The sequence below is a fragment of the Pseudochaenichthys georgianus genome, chromosome 16, assembly GCF_902827115.2.
Source record: "Pseudochaenichthys georgianus chromosome 16, fPseGeo1.2, whole genome shotgun sequence".
In the NCBI taxonomy this organism is placed as follows: Eukaryota; Metazoa; Chordata; class Actinopteri; order Perciformes; family Channichthyidae; genus Pseudochaenichthys; species Pseudochaenichthys georgianus.
Genome location: NC_047518.2, coordinates 13,770,321 through 13,790,060, shown reverse-complemented (window position 1 = coordinate 13,790,060; position 19,740 = coordinate 13,770,321).

The following is a 19,740-nucleotide window of genomic DNA, read 5'->3' as shown; positions in this document are numbered from 1 at the left end:
CCCCTGGGAGGGCTGGTGCCGGGATGCAGGTCGATGGCACAGTCGTAGGGCCGGTGTGGTGGTAGGGAAGTAGCCCTCGACTTGCTGAATACTTCCTTGAAGTCCAGATATTCCGGTGGAACTCCTGTAACATCCAGAACTTGGCTGGGGTTCCCGAGCGTTGAGGCGCGGCAGCCTGTTTCAGACAGATCTGATGACAAGAGGGGCTCCATCCCAAAATGGCTCCCGTCTCCCAGTTAATGTTAGGGTTGTGGCGGCGGAGCCATGGGTAACCCAGGATAAGCGGGATATGTGGAGACCGGAGAACATGAAACTGAATAGTCTCGTGATGGTTCCCAGACAGGAGCATGTGAACGGGTACAGTCTGATGAGTCACTGTCCCCAGCAGGTGACCGTCTAAGGCGTTGGCTGGAACTGGGCGAGATAAGGGAACCCGGTCTATACCCAACTGCAGCATAAGCTCTTCATCCATAATACTCGCGTCCGAACCAGAGTCAATAAAAACTGCAAGAGCCTGAGAGCTATCCGGCAATAGCAACCTGGCGTGGCTCAATGGTCTCTGAGTGGGAACAAATCCAGGGGTTTGGCTCACCAGTATGTTCCCCATTACTGCTGAGCCTTGCCTTTTACCGGGCAGTGAGAAACGAAATGGCCGGCCCGGCCGCAGTAGAGACACAGGTTACGACGTCTGCGATGCTCACGTTCCTCCAAAGTGAGGTTGGTGCGACCCACCTGCATGGGCTCATCCCCCCCTGGTTGCGGCTCTGGAGTGAGGTGAGGAGTCGCAGCCAAACTTGGACGTCGGGGCACCCAGGCATGTTGAACTTCCGCCGATCGTCGCTCCCGTCTCCGTGTCTGGATGCGCCGATCCATGCGGGAAGTCAGTTCAATCAACCCATCCAGTGAATTGGGCAAATCAAACGACACAAGCTCATCTTTGATGTAATCCGCCAACCCACACAGATAGGCGTCACACTGGGCTGCAGAATTCCAGTTGCTGAGGCGGCTCCGGGTGCGAAACTCAATGGCATAATCCACTATAGATCCATTACCCTGGCTCAGGTTCAATAGTCCTCCTGCAGCGTCTGGACCCACAGACACGGGTCCAAACACCTTGCGCAGCTCCGCAGAAAAAGCGGGGAACGAAGAGCAGGCGGGTGTTTGTTGCTCCCATTCCGCTGTGCCCCACAGTCGGGCTTTCCCAGTCAAATGATTGACCGTGAACGCCACACGAGCAGCTTCAGAAGCGAAAGTGTGTGGCTGCAGTGCAAACAGGACAGAACAGTTCGTAAGAAACGGGCTGCAGCCCTCCGGTTCCCCGACGTAGCGCTCCGGAGTTCCCACCCGAGGCTCCGGGGTAAATCCCATCAGAGGTGATGCAGAAGCGGGTGTCGACGGCATAGGAAGAGGCGCTGGAGCGGCCACTCCTGCCACTAGCTGCTGCACAGTAGCCGTTAGCTGCTGTAGCTGCGCAGCTAAATAGGTTAGCGTCTGGTCATGTGAAGATGTAGCATGATGAGCCTCGGTGGCCAGGGCGGCTATCGAGGCTTCCTGCCTCTGGAGAGCGTCCTCAACTCTCTCGAAACGGTCTCTTGGTGAAGAGGAGTGCGCTGGGTCCATGTTCTGGCCAGATTGTTCTGTCACAGTCTTAAGGAGAACCCAAATGCAGCACTCGAGAAACCAAGGAGAATTGGTAATATCCTTTATTGGAGATTCCACTGGATCGGAGGAATACCAACCGGGCAGTATAACGCACCGGAGGACAGCGGGCAGAAGGTGAGTCAGGGACAGGCAGAGGGTCAGGGAGTAAGCGAGGCGGTCAGCGTGGATACAGGCAGGGTCGGATAACAGGCCAGGCAGGATAGTCGAGGGACAGGCAGGATCAGGAAACAGGCAGAGCAGGCAGGTCGGGGACAGGCAGGGTCGGAACCGGGTAGGCAATCTAGTGTTGAACGCGGGAGAGACAAGCATGAGGCAAAGTACGATCTGGCAAAGAGTGTGTGTCAGGTGCGAGTTTAAATACTGGCAGAAGCTAATGGGTGCAGAAGAGAAAGAGAGTGAGTTAACGAGTGGGTGTGGAAAACAGGTGAGACAGGTGAATGGAAAACTACTGGTGAATGATGGAGCAGACTATGACAATGGTAGTCAGGAGCATCACTTTCTAATGTGTATTGATATATTTAGAGGGAGGGGATCTAAAGTAATGCTTTAAAATTCAGATTAGATTCATTTCTACCATTTTCTTAAATTCATGGTAGTTTCAGTAATCCCATGCAGCCTGTCCTCCTACAAAAAACGACCATATAGGTCGATTGTTCAGCAGCTAAATACGACCCAGAGTCACGTTTTAAAGTGTAGCCCCTCTAGTGGTCGTGTAAGAAACAACATGCTCCTGTCGATTGCAAACGCTCCGGAGGGTCGTTTATTCACAAATAACCCTCTCTGGAAAATCCTAAATTGTGGAATAGTTTGGCCATTAAAATGCTTTTTTATTAGATTTCTAGCGAGAAGTGTATATTGTACTTTTATAATCTACGTCCAGTGGATGTGTAGGATCTACAGTTTGATAGATATACGAAGATGATTTGAGGTCTCGCCAGGAGAACGTGTACTGTATATGGGGCAGCTTCCATGTAAAGTTAGCGTGAGTGAAAACAGTATTTCCGGTCTCGAAGTTTTCATAATAAAACCGGAAGTATTCCCCACACTGTCAAATGATTACACAGTGATATCTCCATTACTCATCCACTAAAAAACATCAGTTTATCCTTGTTAATTACACGATATTGATTGGTTTAAATTGTGTAATAATGTGGTATAATTGCACGTTTTCACTACTCATATATAGGCTAGGCTATGCGGGTTCGGGTCGGGTTGCGGATCTTGTGCCGACGGGTCGGGTCGCGGAACTAATTGGCAATATGTGCGGGTAGCGGGGCGGGTTCGGTATTGCACGTCGCGGGAGCGGGTCTTGAAAATCAGACCCGTGCAGGACTCTGCATCAGGCACCTTCAAGTTAAACAATACTACAGTAAACAATCAACACAGTAGGCCTAAATTATGTGGATTAAACCACATTTATTTCGTTAAAAATAAACGAAATATGATTTTGTTTGAATGATTAAATGTTATCAGGCACCTTCAAGTTAAACAATCAGGTGCACACTTTAATGTGCCGCCACCTCCGGACTCGGCTTGACTCGGTTTAAAGAATGCACAAATGTGTTTAATCGTTTATGTCAGATATGTACTAAGTATAAATATATTTGTTCCTGCTCAAGATTAGATTCAACTTTATTGTTATTGCACATATTGCAGGTAGGCCTACTGAGACAACGAAATGCAGTTTAGCTTCTAACCAGGTGCAACAAGCAGCGAAAAGTAATGTGCACAATACTACAGTAAACAATTAACACAGTAAATTATGTGGATTAAACCACATTTATTTTGTTAAAAAGAAACGAAATATGATTTTGTTTGAATGATTAAATGTAGGGTGAATGTGGGAATGTAGGACATTTTTGCATTTCAGACTTCGGGAATATATTGCGATATGAAGCCGATACAATAAATCAAAATCCAGTAGGCCTACCATTCCGAAATCCCCAGTAATATTAGACACTAATAATACAGTAAACTATTAACACTGTACATATTATTGTTTGCCCGTGGGATTAGGATGATCGGTAGTGAGAGCCGCTGCATTTTCCTCCGGTCGGATGTGATATAAAAACAAAGCGATTATTTGTGTTGTTGTAAACTCACGTGGATTCAATTTAGTGCATTCATTTCAACTCGCGAACATATGATAGAAGGCCTACATTAAATGATTGTGAGGATGATGATTGAAAATCGTTTGTTTGAGTCTGGATGCATTTCCTGATTTAAAAACATAGCGATGGTTTTGTACTTACGCCAACGTGAATTAAACATTATTTTGTTAAATAAAAACATGGTGATGTTTAGTAAATGATTACATGTCTCTTATTTAGCATAGAATATGATCCTATCCGTGACATATGGATCTTAACAAATATCCGCTATATCAGATACCTGTAGATCAGCTGTTTATTTCACATGAGTTCCAGTGTGGCAGCTTTTCACGGCTCCCCCTGGTGGATCCATGATCCATTGCAGCTGGTTTCATTATAATTAAATGTATTTATCAAGGGGGCGTTTCAAGTCCTGCGGGGGGTTTTCCTTTTCAGCAGGGGCCCACCCCGTGCCGATCACGGACCCGCACGGGTAGGCGTCTGAAACGAAGCGCTACATCTGTACATGCACGTTTTGTTCAGCCGGATAATATCCACGTGTCTACTTTTATTATTATCAAATCATAAATCTAATCGATAGATTTATGATCGATAGATTTATAATTAGCATACGTTTGTTCATGATGGCTGGCACATGTCAGTGATAGTGATGACAGCGTTGCGAAATTATTAACCGAGTCATTTTAAAGATTGAGTTACAATGATAAACTGGATGATACGCAGAGTGAGGCAGGTAGAACCCAAACGCAGATAGCACTTGATAATACCTTTATTTCAAGGACTTAATTATACTTGGACAGACAAAACACTCTACGGTGAACTAGGTCACAAACAAAAGAAGCACCAACACTGAACACAGGAAGAGACGAGACTAAATACAGGGAGGGGTAATCACAAGACGAGAAACAGCCGGGCAGGGGTGGAGAAACACAAGGGCCACAGGTGAACACAATCAGATAACTAGACACACCAGGGAAACTAACGACAGGAGGAAAAACACAGGGAAAAGGACCAGACAACAACCCAGGCGGAAAACATGACCGAGAGAACAGCAAAAACACCCAAACCTAGACATAGAAATGTGACATGACATGAGCATCGTGACAGAACCCCCTCCTCAAGGGACGGATTCCAGATGTCCCTAAACACCAAAACAAAAATCCAACAACGTCCAGCAGGGTGGGTGGAGGGGGTCCGGAGGACGGGCCTTGGCTGACAGCCCAGGGCAAGGCAGAGTTCGAAGAGGGGGTCTCGGGTGGATGGCCCGGGGGCAAGGCAGAGTTCGAGGAGGGGGTCTCGGGCGGACGGCCCGGGGCAAGGCAGAGTTCGAGGAGGGGGTCTCGGGCGGACGGCCCGGGGGCAAGGCAGAGTTCGAGGAGGGAGTCTCGGGCGGACGGCCCGGGGGCAAGGCAGAATTCGAGGAGGGGCGAAGACCACAGCGGGCGAACTCAGGGGACCGGGCTCGAGGGCGAAGACCGAACAGCTCCGGAGGCCGGGCAGGAGCCGGTGTCGACCGGATAGGATCCAGAGCCGGTGGGACAGGTGTCGGCAAGATTCCCCACGGCAGAGGACACAGGGCCGGCAGGACCCCCGGCAGGAGAGCAGTCGGCGTGACCTCCAACAGCACAGGACATATGGTTGGCAGGACCCCCGGTAGAAGAGTAGTCGGCGGGACCCCCAACGGGACACAGGGCCGGCAGGACCCCCGGCAGGAGAGCAGTCAGCGGGACCTCCAACGGCATAGGACATAGGGTTGGCAGGACCCCCGGCAGAAGAGTAGTCGGTGGGGCCTCCAACGGCACAGGACACAGGGTTGGCAGGACCCCCGGCAGAAGAGTAGTCGGCGGGGCCTCCAACAGGACAGGACACAGGGTTGGCAGGACCCCCGGCAGGAGAGTAGTCGGCGGGGCCTCCAACGGCACAGGACATAGAGTTGGCAGTACGTAATCTGCGCGACTTGCGAGTCAGCGATAACTTTCGAGGGGTGGAGGTATGCCCATTATTTTGAGTTTGTCCGAAGAATAGACAGGAATGTGACGGTGAGGTGTCCAGGCCAGAAGCTGTTATCCACTGCTGTAACACCACGTCAAACCTCAACAAACACCTGCAAAGAACACATGCTAAGGTGACGCTAACGCACACGCTATTTGTTGTTTGTTTATATCACGTAGTCTGTTCTTCTTCTCTGTCTTCCGGTTTTTGCCTGTTTTGAATGACAAATACACACTATCGCCGCCTGCTGGTAATGAGAGTTATTGCTACTCACGCATGCGCAGTTCGTACGTGCTCGGTGAGTAAAGTAACGAGTAAAGTAACGAGTTACTTTATGTAGATAGTAACGAAGTAGTGTAATATATTATTTTAATTAAATATGTAATATGTAATATATAATTTTTTTTTAGTAACGACCCCATATCTGGGCAGTGTGCGAAAAAGTGCACGTCCCACCGTCCGGGACGTGTTATTTACAATATCGAACAAGTAGATCTTTCAATTGACTTGTCCAGCGGACAAGTGACGTTTTTCGGCCTGATTTATTGACAAATTATTGATAAGTTCAGTTTACAAAAGGCAGAACTCATTTGCAAATTGTACGTGTCCGCCATTGTTCGTTTAGAAGTGTTAGTTTCGGTTCTGCGTGTCGATTCCTAAGGAAATGCATCTCGCCGCTTTCTGTACAGTTAGACGGGGGCGGGCGGGAAGTGTAGCACAGTGGCAGGGTTGGGAAGCAAAACTCGGTTCCGAGTAGGAACAAATAACAATTGTCTGGTACCGGGATTAATAAAAGTTGTGAGGACAGGAGGCGAGGCCGAGCCCCGAGCCCCGCGGACTGCAGCTCTCTCTATGCTCCGTATCAGCTGATCGCTGCACGGTGCAGCTCAGCGTCTCTCTCTCTCTCTTTCTACACACAGCAGTTCCGCTGCCCGTTTAACAGCTGCATCTTTGTCAAACTTTCTTATGTTCTTTCTCTAACACATAATGAAGGTTATTAAGTGTTTTAACTCCTATGTTGTTAATATTGACCGCCATTTCCTTTATGAAGTGAAGCAGCCTCCCTGTCTGTCCTCGCGCTGTCCATCCCCGGACCCCCAGACTCGGAGGATCACAGGGATGTCAGTATTGTTTATGAAGCAGGGTATAGAAAGTACATTATTGAAATGAAAATACTATTTATTTACTTTTACAAACAGTGAGTAGCTGGGCAGCTGCAGCATGTGTATTGCAGGACATGTGTAAGCGTGCAAGCGTCTTTGAGTTGTAGAAAAGCGCTAGGCCTATAGGCTATAAATATAATGTATTATTATTATTAGGTTATGTCCTATGTGTTGGACATGTGTGGTTGGACTCTGTCTCACAGGCAGGTTGCAGTGTAACATCAGAGGAGACTGGGCCAATTGTACATTCTCAAACTGCACCACTTAGAACTAACTAAACAATGCAGAGATTATTTTTATATAATTGTATTCAATAACCGTAAGAAATTAAACAGTATGAAGTGATTTGTAAATAGGAATATAGATTTGACTTAATGTTTTCATAAATATATTTTTCTCCCAGTTTGTCATGGGACTTATTTTTACCCTCTCAAAGAACCGGAATCAAGAACCAAAAATAACCGGAATCGAAAAGCAGAACCAGAATCGTTAAAATCCAAACGATACCCAATCCTATGTGTGATGCAGTAAAATCTTACCGCTCACTTACGTTGAGCGGTGTCGTAAAAACCGTGGGAAAATTTAAAATACGATGGCGAAGAAGAAGATTCCAGTGGCCCCAATTTTTGTCCATTCTGGACAAGTGACAAATGTATTCGGACAAGTAAATTGCCAAACTCACTTGTCCATGGACAAGTACTCTCTAAAAACTTTTTCTCACACTGCTGGGTCTTCATAATGATTACATTTTCTGTTACATATCTAACGTTAATTCCAGCGACGTGCAGTCAGGGGAGGCAGAGCCTCTCCTGTCATACTCCAATGTAACGGAAAAACAACTAAAGAAAAACTAAATAGTAATAATAATAAAATGTCTCCACTGATCTGTTTTGTAAAGGTGATTTATGTATGATTCCAATCGCTTTTTATAGTCAAAATCAGCAAATTTGCCGAGCTCCGCTACAACTACGGGCGATGAGCAGTGAGGCAGGGACGAGCTCTGCCTCTCGTAAGCCAACTAAACTGGCTGGAGCGTGGGCACTAATTTAACGCGGGCACTTATTTTGTAAGCGCACTCAAGTCAGCTACTGTGGGGTAAGGTGAGGCACAGATAAGATCTGCCTCACCTCAGAATGCGTCACCCCACAGAAACTGTCTGGAAAGCGGGCCCTAAGCGCATACCTGCACCATCTCACTGTATGTCACAAATGTAATGTTTGTAGATCCCTTTATTACATTTATCCTCGCCATGCCATAGTCTCTAAATAACTTATTTCACGTATATATGATATTTAGGCTCGCTGGTCTCATCATACAACGGCAATGAAAAAAGCACCAGGGGAGGCAGCCATAACCTCTGCCGCACTGAAGGGGGCGCAAGTGAGCCCACATGTTCTTGTTGCTACTGTTATTCTACGCAGAGACGGTAGACGCAAACAACAAACTAGACTTTTGAAACTAGAGGAAGATAAGGAGGACACTTACAAAAAAGTAATGGAGATTGTTGTCCAGAAGGAGAGCATGGACTTCATCTTCAAGTCAAGGTAAGACCACAATTGTAATGGAAATGGGATCTTACTAAGAAAGAACAATCCAATATTTAGATTTTGGGTATCCTTTTGTTGAACGGTCTGTTTAGAATGAATTGAAGCATCAGACTAAAAAAGCTTTTGTAAATAACCGAATATTTCGATTAAGGTCAAATTTAAAAGAAAGAGTCAGTGCCTCACCAGCCATGAACCTCACCGCACGTCACTGGTTCATTTGACATCCATATCTAATTTGACAGCTTAGCAAGCATTGACTGTATGGTCCGTGCACCAGCAGCATTTTTATTTGTTATTTCCCTGCTCATCTAGCAGAAATTGAGACACACAATGTGTTGTAATTTACTTGTCTGCTGATGACATGACGAGTAGTATCCAATTTCCTACATAAAGATCTCAACCCGTATCCCCTTTGGCTCGTTTCCGATAGGGCCACAACTCGTTCGAGGTCACTACAAAACTAGGGGTAGGGCCGAGGGAATTGGGAATGAGCCTTCCTGTCTCCAAACTGCAATTCACCCAGATACAACCTTGCAACTCTAAGCTCAAGAATTGTCACCACCAACTGCTCAGGAGGTCAAACATCACAGAGAGGGAACATGCAGAGGAATCCCACAAGCACTCTTACAGACGAAGGTCAGCGCTGTGCTTTAAGCACTTAGCGAGCCACCGTGATCTCCAACCAATCTTTCTGCTTCAAATCTCCTCTGAAATTTTTTTTTTTTTAATTTGTCAACGCCTTTCTATCATATGCTCCATCACTGTCCGAGCCGGTGGCAGGGGCCAGGGGCTCGGGGGCGGGGGAGTGATGTGGTGAAGGGGGGGTGACGTGCTGCCAAGGGCCAAGGCAGCTGCTCTCAGATGGGAAGACGGCGCTGTGATTAGGCCCTCACGTTGGCTGGAATTGTCCTGGACAGCCTAGAAATCAGATTATTAACTCTGATACCAGACACTCTGTCTCCTGGCCGGGATTAGCATGAAAATGTTGATATGGATCGATAAGCAATCTTTCCCCTTCCTCACAATCTCCCAAGGCTTCATTAATCTGTGTGTATGTTTATGTCAAGGAATTAAGACATCCCTGTTAGCCCATCATCCCTCTCCCCAACAACCCCCCCTCAGCTCTCAGGATGCTCGACGGGAGCATCTCATAGAGATTTATTAAATCAAGTACTGACTCTACTTATCCTCAAGGAAAATTGCCTCCTTTTCCTCCATCCGGCCTCTCATGTCTCTCTGAGGATCACTCGCTTGTTCCTCAAGAATTCCACTAAGTGTTATATCGTAACTGTACTTGACAATAATAGACATGACTAATCTACAATAGACACACTATTCCCTAAATTAATATTAAGAGACTGCAACAGGGAAGGACAGATTGTAATAGTGAAATATAACCTAATCTTTATATTAACTTAATACATTTGATATGTCTGAATAGTTTCTTATGACAAAAGCAATAGTTTGCATATGAAAAAGTAACAAAATCAATTCAACACTGTTAAACACAAGCATCCTCTTCAACGTGAGATGGGGGAACATAGTAATATGTATATTCAACCCAGTCTCACATCGAAACGTGTAATAACTACGTTGGTCCACAACTTGGGACGTATTATTTCTACAAAAACGCCTCTGAATTGTAAGATCCTTATGGTTTTTTTCACCATTCATTTCCAATGGCTAGCGTCTATGTCACGTGATCTTCAAATTTCTCTCCGCATAAAAAACATGGCCGACCTTTGTTTTATTCTCGGTGGAAAATGCCTATTTTAAGGTTAGTTTGGCCATTAAAATGCTTTTTGATGTCATATGATGCGAGAAATATGAGTTTTTATTTCAGATTATGTGTGCAGTGGATGCAGATCTTTAGTTTGCTTGTTATTACGAAGAGTACTTCAGGAAATTGTGTACATACAACGTGTTCATTGTTACCAAGGTGGTTGCTCGGGACGCTGCTCTCGATATTATTTCTGTTATGTTGTGTAACTGTTTAATGGTGTTATCTTTATTGCTACCCTCTTCCCCATCAATTTATAGTGTTGGTCCACAGCACAAACATATTAGTTTAACAAAATCTGCATCTAAAATTGTGGCATAGATACGTTATTTTCCCCTGTGCAATTCTCCAACCCAGTCTCACATCCCACATCTCACATCACGTCATCATAAGCAATACCGGAAACAGACGTAGGCAAGATCATCAGCTCGGTGATTGGATGGTTTAGCCGCAATGCATGTTGGGAGATGGTGTTTATGTGATGTGAAATCCAAAAACATAAAAATAATACTTTATTCCGAGTGTGCTTGCTTTTCTCTTTGGAGGTCATCACATAACGGCATTGTAATACACGGTTCGGCTGCATTTAATATTACATATCTGCCGTAGTTCTCTATTTATAGAGCCCTGATGAGAAGACTTCTAGACCAGTGCTTCTCAAAGTGTGGTCCGTGAGCGCCCCACTGGTGGTCCGTGAGCGCCCCCTAGTGGTCCGTGAGTATATTGGTAACATTTCACATTTGAAATAAATAAATACATTTGAGTTTTCCGCACTCTCGCGGGAATATCTCCGCAATGGAGCGAGGTTAAGTTTCACTTTCGATTGCATGATATAGCCCAGCGCAACAACTTCATCACACATGTTGCCACTTGTTGTTTGTACCATTTTCAGGCGATTTGTAATCTGTTCTAGAAAAATGATGTGTTTTTGGATATTTATGGAGTTAGGTGGTCCGCGAGTGTTTTTTTATTGGTTAAGTGGTCCTTGGTGTGAAAAAGTTTGAGAAACACTGTTCTAGACAAACAGGAAGAACTGCCGCCAAAACTGAAAACGTGACGTGGATCATAAATATATCGGCAATTAAACAACATCTTACATTTCTTTTCACACAATACATCTTCTTGCAGTATCAACACTAATTCGGCTGACTTTTATATTTGATCCAATTGGTAGATAGGCTGTATACAAGCCCTTTGAGACAAATAGGATTTGTGATTTTGGGCTATATAAATAAACTTGAATTGAATGTACACCATAATAGTGCACAGCTGATATAAAGGGACACCTAGTGGTTAAAGCACTTTATTGAATTTTATTATTTGTATTATTAGATATTAATAGGATCCCTATAAAGTATATTAATTACTCGTTATTCTCTACTAATAGTTAATTAAAGACTATATATAATGACTATTTTGCACATCCCTTTCAAGATTTCAAGATTTTCTAAGGTTTATTGACATATCATATACACAAACGGTGTAGTTATGCAATGAATGAAAAACTTGGGTCGCAGGTTCCTCAACAGTGCATTACAAGACATCTATCAATATATGTGTATACCTCCACCATTAAACTGTCATATTCTGCACATTTATTATACTATCTACATACATCTTATAAGAGTATAATTAATATGTATACTATCAGTCCAAAAGTCATTTGTCATTTGTAGCTCCACTTTAGTTATTATTTAACTTTACCAAGTTACAAGTAAGTGCATATTCCCGCATTTCTTAAAAAACGATTAATGCATATGTACAGTCAATGGTTTGCTATTTAGTTTTGACTTTACTAAGCTTCAAAATATTGAATATCTTGAATCATTATGACTTTAAATTGCACTGCTTGTTTTGTTCTGTCACTACAAAACAAGTGTTGTTGTACATGGTCTATAAAGCTACAATCTCAAAGATTAGTTTGTTGTCTTGGGCATCAACTATGACTATAAGCAATAATTGCTGGAGTGTTTTTTCATCTCACTGCCCAAAGGTGGACGCTTGTACTTTTTCCAGGAATATCACAAAAGACAAAAATGCAAGAAATAATTGAGTTTTAGGCTCAATCACAATTGGGTTAACTGATTGGGCATTAGTAATTTACAATACATTTATTCAAAATACAATTATTTAGGGTTCAAGTTGTCAAAGTTTGGTGGGTTTTGTATTTTCTGATTCCTGCTCTATTTTGTAAAACACTGTTCTGTCTGATTTCACTTCCTCTCTTGAGATCCCACCTTTTTGTGATTGCTTACCCCACCTTGATTCTCTCCACCTGTGTCCCTCACCCTTATGTGTTTGCCACCTCCAGCTGTGTCTTGTTAATGTGATTGGTCCAGTGTGTACATATGCCTTATTTTGCTCTGTGTTCTCTACCCCTATTGCTGTGTTACTCTATTTGTCCATGTTTATTTTCGGTATGTTCCTTTGTTTTGTATTACCTTCCCTGATCCCTCTGTTTTTGTGTTGTTGTGTTAACCAGTTCTATTTCGTTTATGGCTTCTCCCTCTAAGGCTATCGCTATTGGGTTATCCCCCTGCGCCCCCGGGCAGCACTGAAACACTTGTAGTCCACGCCCACCCGCTAGGTGGGCCCCACCCTCGGGCCTCCTTCCGGTATAAATAAGAAGGTGGCCCGGCAATCTGCTCCCTCTTTTCTTCAGCAAACCAGCACAGTTACTGAAGCGCAGCAATTGAGAATCATCATGACAACTGCGTCCGTGATTGTCCCTCATGTGGCTCTGGGTTCATAATGAGTTATGACCAGCAGAGATAAAAGCAGTATGCGAATCCTGCCTGGGGTCAGAGCACGCTTACGCGGCTCTAAACCAGCAGGTAGCATGCACACACTGCGCTCGTCTCCCCTCAGGCGACAGGAAGCGGAGAGCGGACGCTCTTGCTGCTGTGGCCGAGGAGGACGATTGGCCCGTCCAGGCTTACGAGCCCACGGACGGGGCCTCGTGTCCCTGGGGCCGAGTGCCGGGCAGGAGTCCGAAGAAAAGCAACTCCTGCCCCACCTCCCTCCACGGTTCACCGTTCGATTCTCCCCTCCCTCCCCCCTCCCTCCTCTCCCCCGGACGGGCTGTCTCCCAGGCGAGGATTTCCGCGTGGGTGACACAGATCCAGCGCCACCTCGGGCTGAAGTAGGTGTCTGTTACGGAGACGGCCAGAAAAGTGCTACTGGACGCTCCAATCAGCCCGGGCTGCTCGGACCCCAGTTCCACGCCATGGTGGAGTCCATGAAGACGGCCGCGGAACAGGCGGAAGACATTCGGCAGCATGTGCAGCTGGCTCCAGCCGGCTGAGCTGCCACAGCGGCATCAATGCCCGCAGCAGCCGCGGCGTCAGCGCCCTTCGGCGGCTGCAGGGGCTCCATCCCACGTCTCCGCTCCCCCGCCACCCCAGAAACAGGGTCTCCCGGCGGCGAGTCAAAGGGGAGGGAGGCTCCCCCGCTCCTGGCTGCTCCGTGAGAGCCTCCGAGGACGCAGAGCCGGTAATTAAGCCGGCTGCCACTAATCTGTTGATTAAGTAGACGGCAGGGCTCCCTGCAGAAGCCTGCTGGTTTTAACCTATCGGTTAATAACCTGCAGAGCTCGCGGCATTCCTCTGTCCGAGATACGCCTCCTACACACGGTCATAATAACCCATGAGCGCCATTTTAACGCCTCATGTGGACAGCACTGCACACACCTCCACTCATCCCCTGAGCGTGTACACGCCTCATAATGACAGCCGGAGTGAAACGCAGCGTGTGGAGGCTTCCTCGCAGCCCTTTCGCGGCTGCCACTTATCTGTTGATTAAGTAGACAGCAGGGCTCGCTGCAGAAGCCTGCCGGTTCCCACAGTTCAATGGGATACAGGAAACACTCCTGTCCTCCCAGAAGCTATGTCTTGCGCTCCAATCCGAGCCGCTGGAACTCCTGTTGAAAGAGGATATTTCCAGGGTTCCTCAAAGGGAGGAAAATCAGGGGTTTTCACTCCCGTTATTTTTCTAATCCGAAAAAGACTGGGGCAATGAGACATCCTCGATCTGTCAGTATTCCACATGCTGACGATCAAACAGGTGCTGGAATGTGTTCACCAGGACGACTGGTTCACTTCCACCTGAAGGATGCATACTTCCACGTACCCCTCATCCCGAAACACAGGAAATTCCTGCGTTTCTCATTTCAGGGAATATCAGACCAGACAATCGTCTGCCGTTCGGATATTTCCTGGCTCCTCCCATTTTTGTGTAGAGAAGGCTGGAGCCACTACACAGAGGAGGGATGAGAGGGTGGTTTCCTCTGGACGACCTGCTATTTGCTGGCTCGCTCCAGGGAGGAAGTCGCTTTACAGACGGTACATCTCGTATCGCATCTGTCAAAGCCTTGGTTTCATAATAAATTGGAAGAAGAGCTGTCCTCTTCCCTCTCAGACAAACGTTATCTGGAGTGGACAGCTCTCCTCCGGCATGTCACAACCCACACAGCCCTCTCCGTGACGCAGCTGCTCGGCGTTGGCGTCAGCTGGTCACGTGATGATCCCCCTGGGTCTCTTCCAACAGGGGGACACTCAGAGGTGGTTCATTCGCTGCAGAAGCCTGCTGTTTTAACCTATTGGTTTATAAACTGCAGAGCTCGCGGCATTCCTCTGTCCCAGATATGCCTCCTACACACGGTCATAATAAATCCACGAGCACCGTTATAACGCCTCGTGTGGACAGCATACACACACCTCTCATCCTCTGGGCGTGTACGCGCCGCATGATGAGAGACGGAGTGAAATGCAGCGTGTGGAAACTCCCTCGCAGCCCTTTTGCCTAAAAGTGCACAGACAACAGGCCACGGCTATGGAAGCAGCCTACCTCAATCGCCAGGGAGGAGTACGATCTGCGCAGCTTCTGAACGCAGCCAGGCGGCTGCTGTTCTGGGCGCGCACACACGTTGCTCTCCATCAGCGCAATGTATATTCCCGGTGAATTTAACCGAGGGGCTCGCAGAACGCAGCAGCCGTTGTATGCGAGGAGTATGGAGACTCAGACCGGTGTCACGCACACTGGCGCCTCAGTGGGATTTGGCTTGGGTGTTACGCGCACTAAAGCAAAGCCCCATTTGAACCTGATCAGGTTCCCCTTAAACTGTTTTCAGCCAAAGTAGTACTACTTTTGGCTCAATCAGCGAAAAGGGTGAGTGATTTGTCATTTGAGATGGCAGTTCAGCTGTTTTATGCCCTAACCCGGCTTCATTCCTAAGGTCATCACAAGTCTTTTAGGTCAAGAGTGATCACCCTGGCTGGCTTATTCCCCCCTCCTTACAGGTCGGAGGAAGAAGCCACGTCTCATCCTCCATGTCCTGTGCGCGCGCTGTCTTGCTATGTGGCGCGCACGGCGGCCTGGCACCGTTCTCAGCGCCTGTTTGTGCACTATAGAGAGCGCTCGATCGGGCAACCTCTGTCTGCACAACGGCTGTCACACTGGCTGTGTGAGGCTGTGTCGCAGGCATATGTCTCCTCTGGGGTGGAGCCCCGGAGAACATTAATGCGCACTCCACCAGAGGAATTCCTCCTCCACGGCTTTGCACGGAGGAATGTCAGTGGAAGATATTTGCACTGCTGCATCTTGGTCTTCCCCCTGTTGATGTATTCATTTTTATTTATCCTCTCTGACACACCCTGTACTGGGTGTCCTGTCGGAGTGAGTGACGTCAGGGAACCAGCTGTGCGCCTCTCTCCTGCCTCTCGGCACGCGGAGAGCGGCCCTTTTCCGCTCTTATAGGAGGGATGTTCCTTTTTCCTCTGACACACTTTGTACGGAGTGCCTGGTCAGAGTGAGTGACGTCAGGGATCCAGCTGGGCGCTCTCCTACCTGTCTGACATGCAGAGAGCTGCTGTTCCCCCTCTATGATCACTGGGCAAGGTGAGACCTTCGTCTCTACTTTCTCACAGCGGCCGGTATGTATTGTTCCCAGCCTTCACCCCGTCGGGAAGATAGGCATGTTTTGCTATGTTCCAGGGACGGTGATGCGCCATTACGCATGGCACACCAGGCAGGGGGGTGTTATTGAGCAGGTGTGTCTGTGCTTCCAGTGCCGGGCGGACCCAGTGGGGCGCAGACTACATCATGTTTTGCCCTTAACCCAATAGCGATAGCCTTAGAGGGCGAAGCCATATACGAAATAGAACTGAGGTTACCATACTGTAACCCAGCTTCTATGAGTAAATGGCGCAGCCCTCTAAGCGCTGGGCCCCACTGGCTCGACGAATAGCTGAAGAAAAGTTATATTGTATGGGAGCAGATTGCCGGGCCACCTTCCTATTTATACCGGAAGGAGGCCCGAGGGTGGGGCCCACCTAGCGGGTGGGCGTGGACTACAAGTGTTTCAGTGCTGCGCGGGGGCGCAGAGGGATAACCCAATAGCGATAGCCTTAGAGGGCTGCGCCATTTACTCATAGAAGCTGGGTTACGGTAGGTAACCTCAGTGCTTTGTTATCAGCTCTTGTTTATTACAACTGGCTTTTTGGTCTTTATACCTGCCTCCCTTTTTGATTCTGGGATTGGGTCCAAAAGCATGACCAACAGATAGAATTTTACAGGTTTCATCTCTTGTGATGGGAATGACAAAATGTTTAATTTAAGGATTTGTTTTGGCTCATGTAGGTGCTTCACTTGCACCAAATATGGCAAAAATTGTTCATCTTAAGATGTCATAAACTAAAAAAAATTATTTTCAATATCTGTTAGATGCTGAAACTATAGGTTACTTACGTAACCCCAGTACTCAGAGTAACATGAAGTGAGATGTCTCACTATGGGATGCGCCTCATCGCGGAGCAAACAGAAGCATCAATCTCATTACGCCAATCCTGATTGGCCGGTGATTCTTGACGTCAACGTCAGGGGAAATCACCCTGCGAACTGAGTGCATGAGGGATGTACAGACAGTGCATGGATATCACTGACCCGTTTAGCGGATGCCAGGGCCAGTAACAGCACTGTCTTGAGTGACAGATGTTTCATGTCAGCTCCCTCCAGGGGTTCAAATGGGGTCATTTTGAGCCCATTTAAAACCACTGCCAGGTCCCATAAGGGCACCAGCGACCTGGAGACAGGGAGGAGCCTGCGAGTTCCCTTCATAGAACGGCAAACCAAAGGATGTTGGCTAGCCGTCTTACCCTCAAAGCCCACATGGCATGCAGAAATAGCAGCCAGGTACAGCTTGATCGTGGAAAAAGCTCTGTGTTTATCGATCAAGTCCTGTAGGAATGATAAAATCACCCCGACAGGACATTGAAAAGAGATGTGCCCTTCTTGAAGGCACCACTCCTCAAACACCCTCCACTTACAGTCGTAAAGAGACCTGGTGGAGGAAGCTCTCGCACTCTGAATAGTGTTTATCACCTTCTGAGGGAGTCCCACTGTATTCAGATTGTACCACTCACGGGTCAGGCCCATAGTGCCCCGTGCTCTGGGCGTGGGTGAAGGATCGCCCCCCCCGCCTGAGACAATCTGTCCCTGCGTGGTGGGGGCTGCCACGGCTGCCCGCACAACAGCTGATATATCCCCGCCAGCCCGTATATTGCGGGCTAGGGTGGAAACATCAGAGTACCTGTGTGGCGTTGCTCTTTCACTCTGGCCGGAGTTAAGGGGAACAGAACCAGGGGTGGGAACGTGTACAGAGGACCCGGAGGTCAATCGTGTACGAGTGCGTCCCCGCCTAACGGTGCGTTTAAATCGCGCATTAAAGAGAACAGCTGTCATTGAGCATTTTTTCCCCTTGCGAACAGATTTAACGCGGCTCCGCCGTAACGCACCCACAGCGGACTCCCGATCCTTGGATGAAGAGTCCAGTCTGCATAGAGTGGTGCACCTCTGGACAGTAATTCTGTCCCTAGGTGCATAACTCCCGGTACTTGTGTCGTTCTCAGAGAGAGGAGACGTCTGCCGCTCCAAGGGATCAGTTTGTGTGCCAGTGTGTGTGACTGGAGACAACGCAAACTCCCCTGGCGGTTCATACACGATATTGTGTTGTCTATCCTCACGGGGACATGAAGTCCTCTGAGAGAAGGCAGGAAGCATTTTTGGGTGGGGAACACCGCTAAAAGCTCCGGGTAATTTACGCGTGCCCGCTGGAAGTCTCTGTTCTAGAGACCTCTCACCGGGCGACCTTCGTAAGTCCCCTGTCAGCCCGTCTGACCTGCGTCCGTGGTGACCACCTTCCGTGAAAGGACTGCACCCGTAGGCGCGTCCCGCACTGGAAAAGTCGGGTGTAGTGCCACTACGCATTTCATAATCACCAAAACTCTCCGTAAGCCATGGCGTTCGGGGTTTAGTTTTATTATGAGGCCCATGTTGAGCTGGTGCTTTACGAGGACATTCTCCTCCGTAATCTGACTCCGCTCGGTGGGCTTTATAGATAAAACCCTTCTTTCTGGGAGAGAGAGAACTCTTCTCTCCAGAATGTGGGTTGACTCTCACTGGGTTTGTGAAAACAGATCAATTATAACTGTTTTGAGACGCCCAGGTAGACATCGTGAGTATCTCCTGCTGTATGCTCCTTAGAGCCAGCTGGGATGTCACTCTTAGGGCTCCGACCGGCACTGCGCATGTGCGTGACGGAGGTGCCTTTTCAGCTCCAGCCGGTACTGCGCATGTGTGTGCCGGTGGTGCCCTCACGGCTCCAGTCGGCACTGCGCCTGCGCGTGCCGGTGGTGCCCTTAAAGCCCTGGCCGGCACTGCGCATGTGTGTGGCGGTGGCTTCACGGACCCGTCAATAATCCGTCCTTTGAGAGATGCCGTAGCTGCTCTTGAAAGGGGAAGGATTGACGGGCCGTTCTTTACAGCTCTAGCCGGCACTGCGTACGCACGTGGCGGTAGTGCCCTTAAAGCCCCAACCGGCACTGCGCATGCGCGTGGCGGTGGTGCCTTCACAGACCCGTTTATTATCCGCCTTTTGAGAGAGGCCGTAGCTGCTCTCAGAAGGGGATTTGTGGTTAACGGACTGTTTATTGTCTTTCTTTTCATTTGTTTGGGCTGCGCCCTTGGCCGGAGCCTGGATGCGTCAGCGGAAAATGGTTTATTCAGACAATAACGATGTGACATGTGTCTTGTGCGGACTTGAGGATGGCGTTGAGGCATCTCTCGAGGCGGCGGGGACACATTTAGAGCCGGGGAAGGAACTTCCAGCTCCGTCACGGAGGGGAGAAGGGGGGCTGTCAGGCCGCTCGCTTCTTCTTCCTCGCCTGCTGGCCGAAATTCTGGGTCGGCTGTGCCTGGGCTACAGCCGGAACCGGAGATTTTCTAGACCAACTCGCCCTCGTCTCCTGCCTGGGCTGGGGACTCGCGGCGGGCTGGGGACTCGCGGCGGGCTGGGGACTCGCGGCGGGCTGCGCCCTCTGCTGTCCTGGTACTTTGAACCCAGCAGAGCGCGGTGCAGCGTGGGCGAAGGGCCGCCGTTGCAAAGGCCGCGGCTGGACCCTTCAAGGGAGACAAAGGTGGAGAGCCTCGTC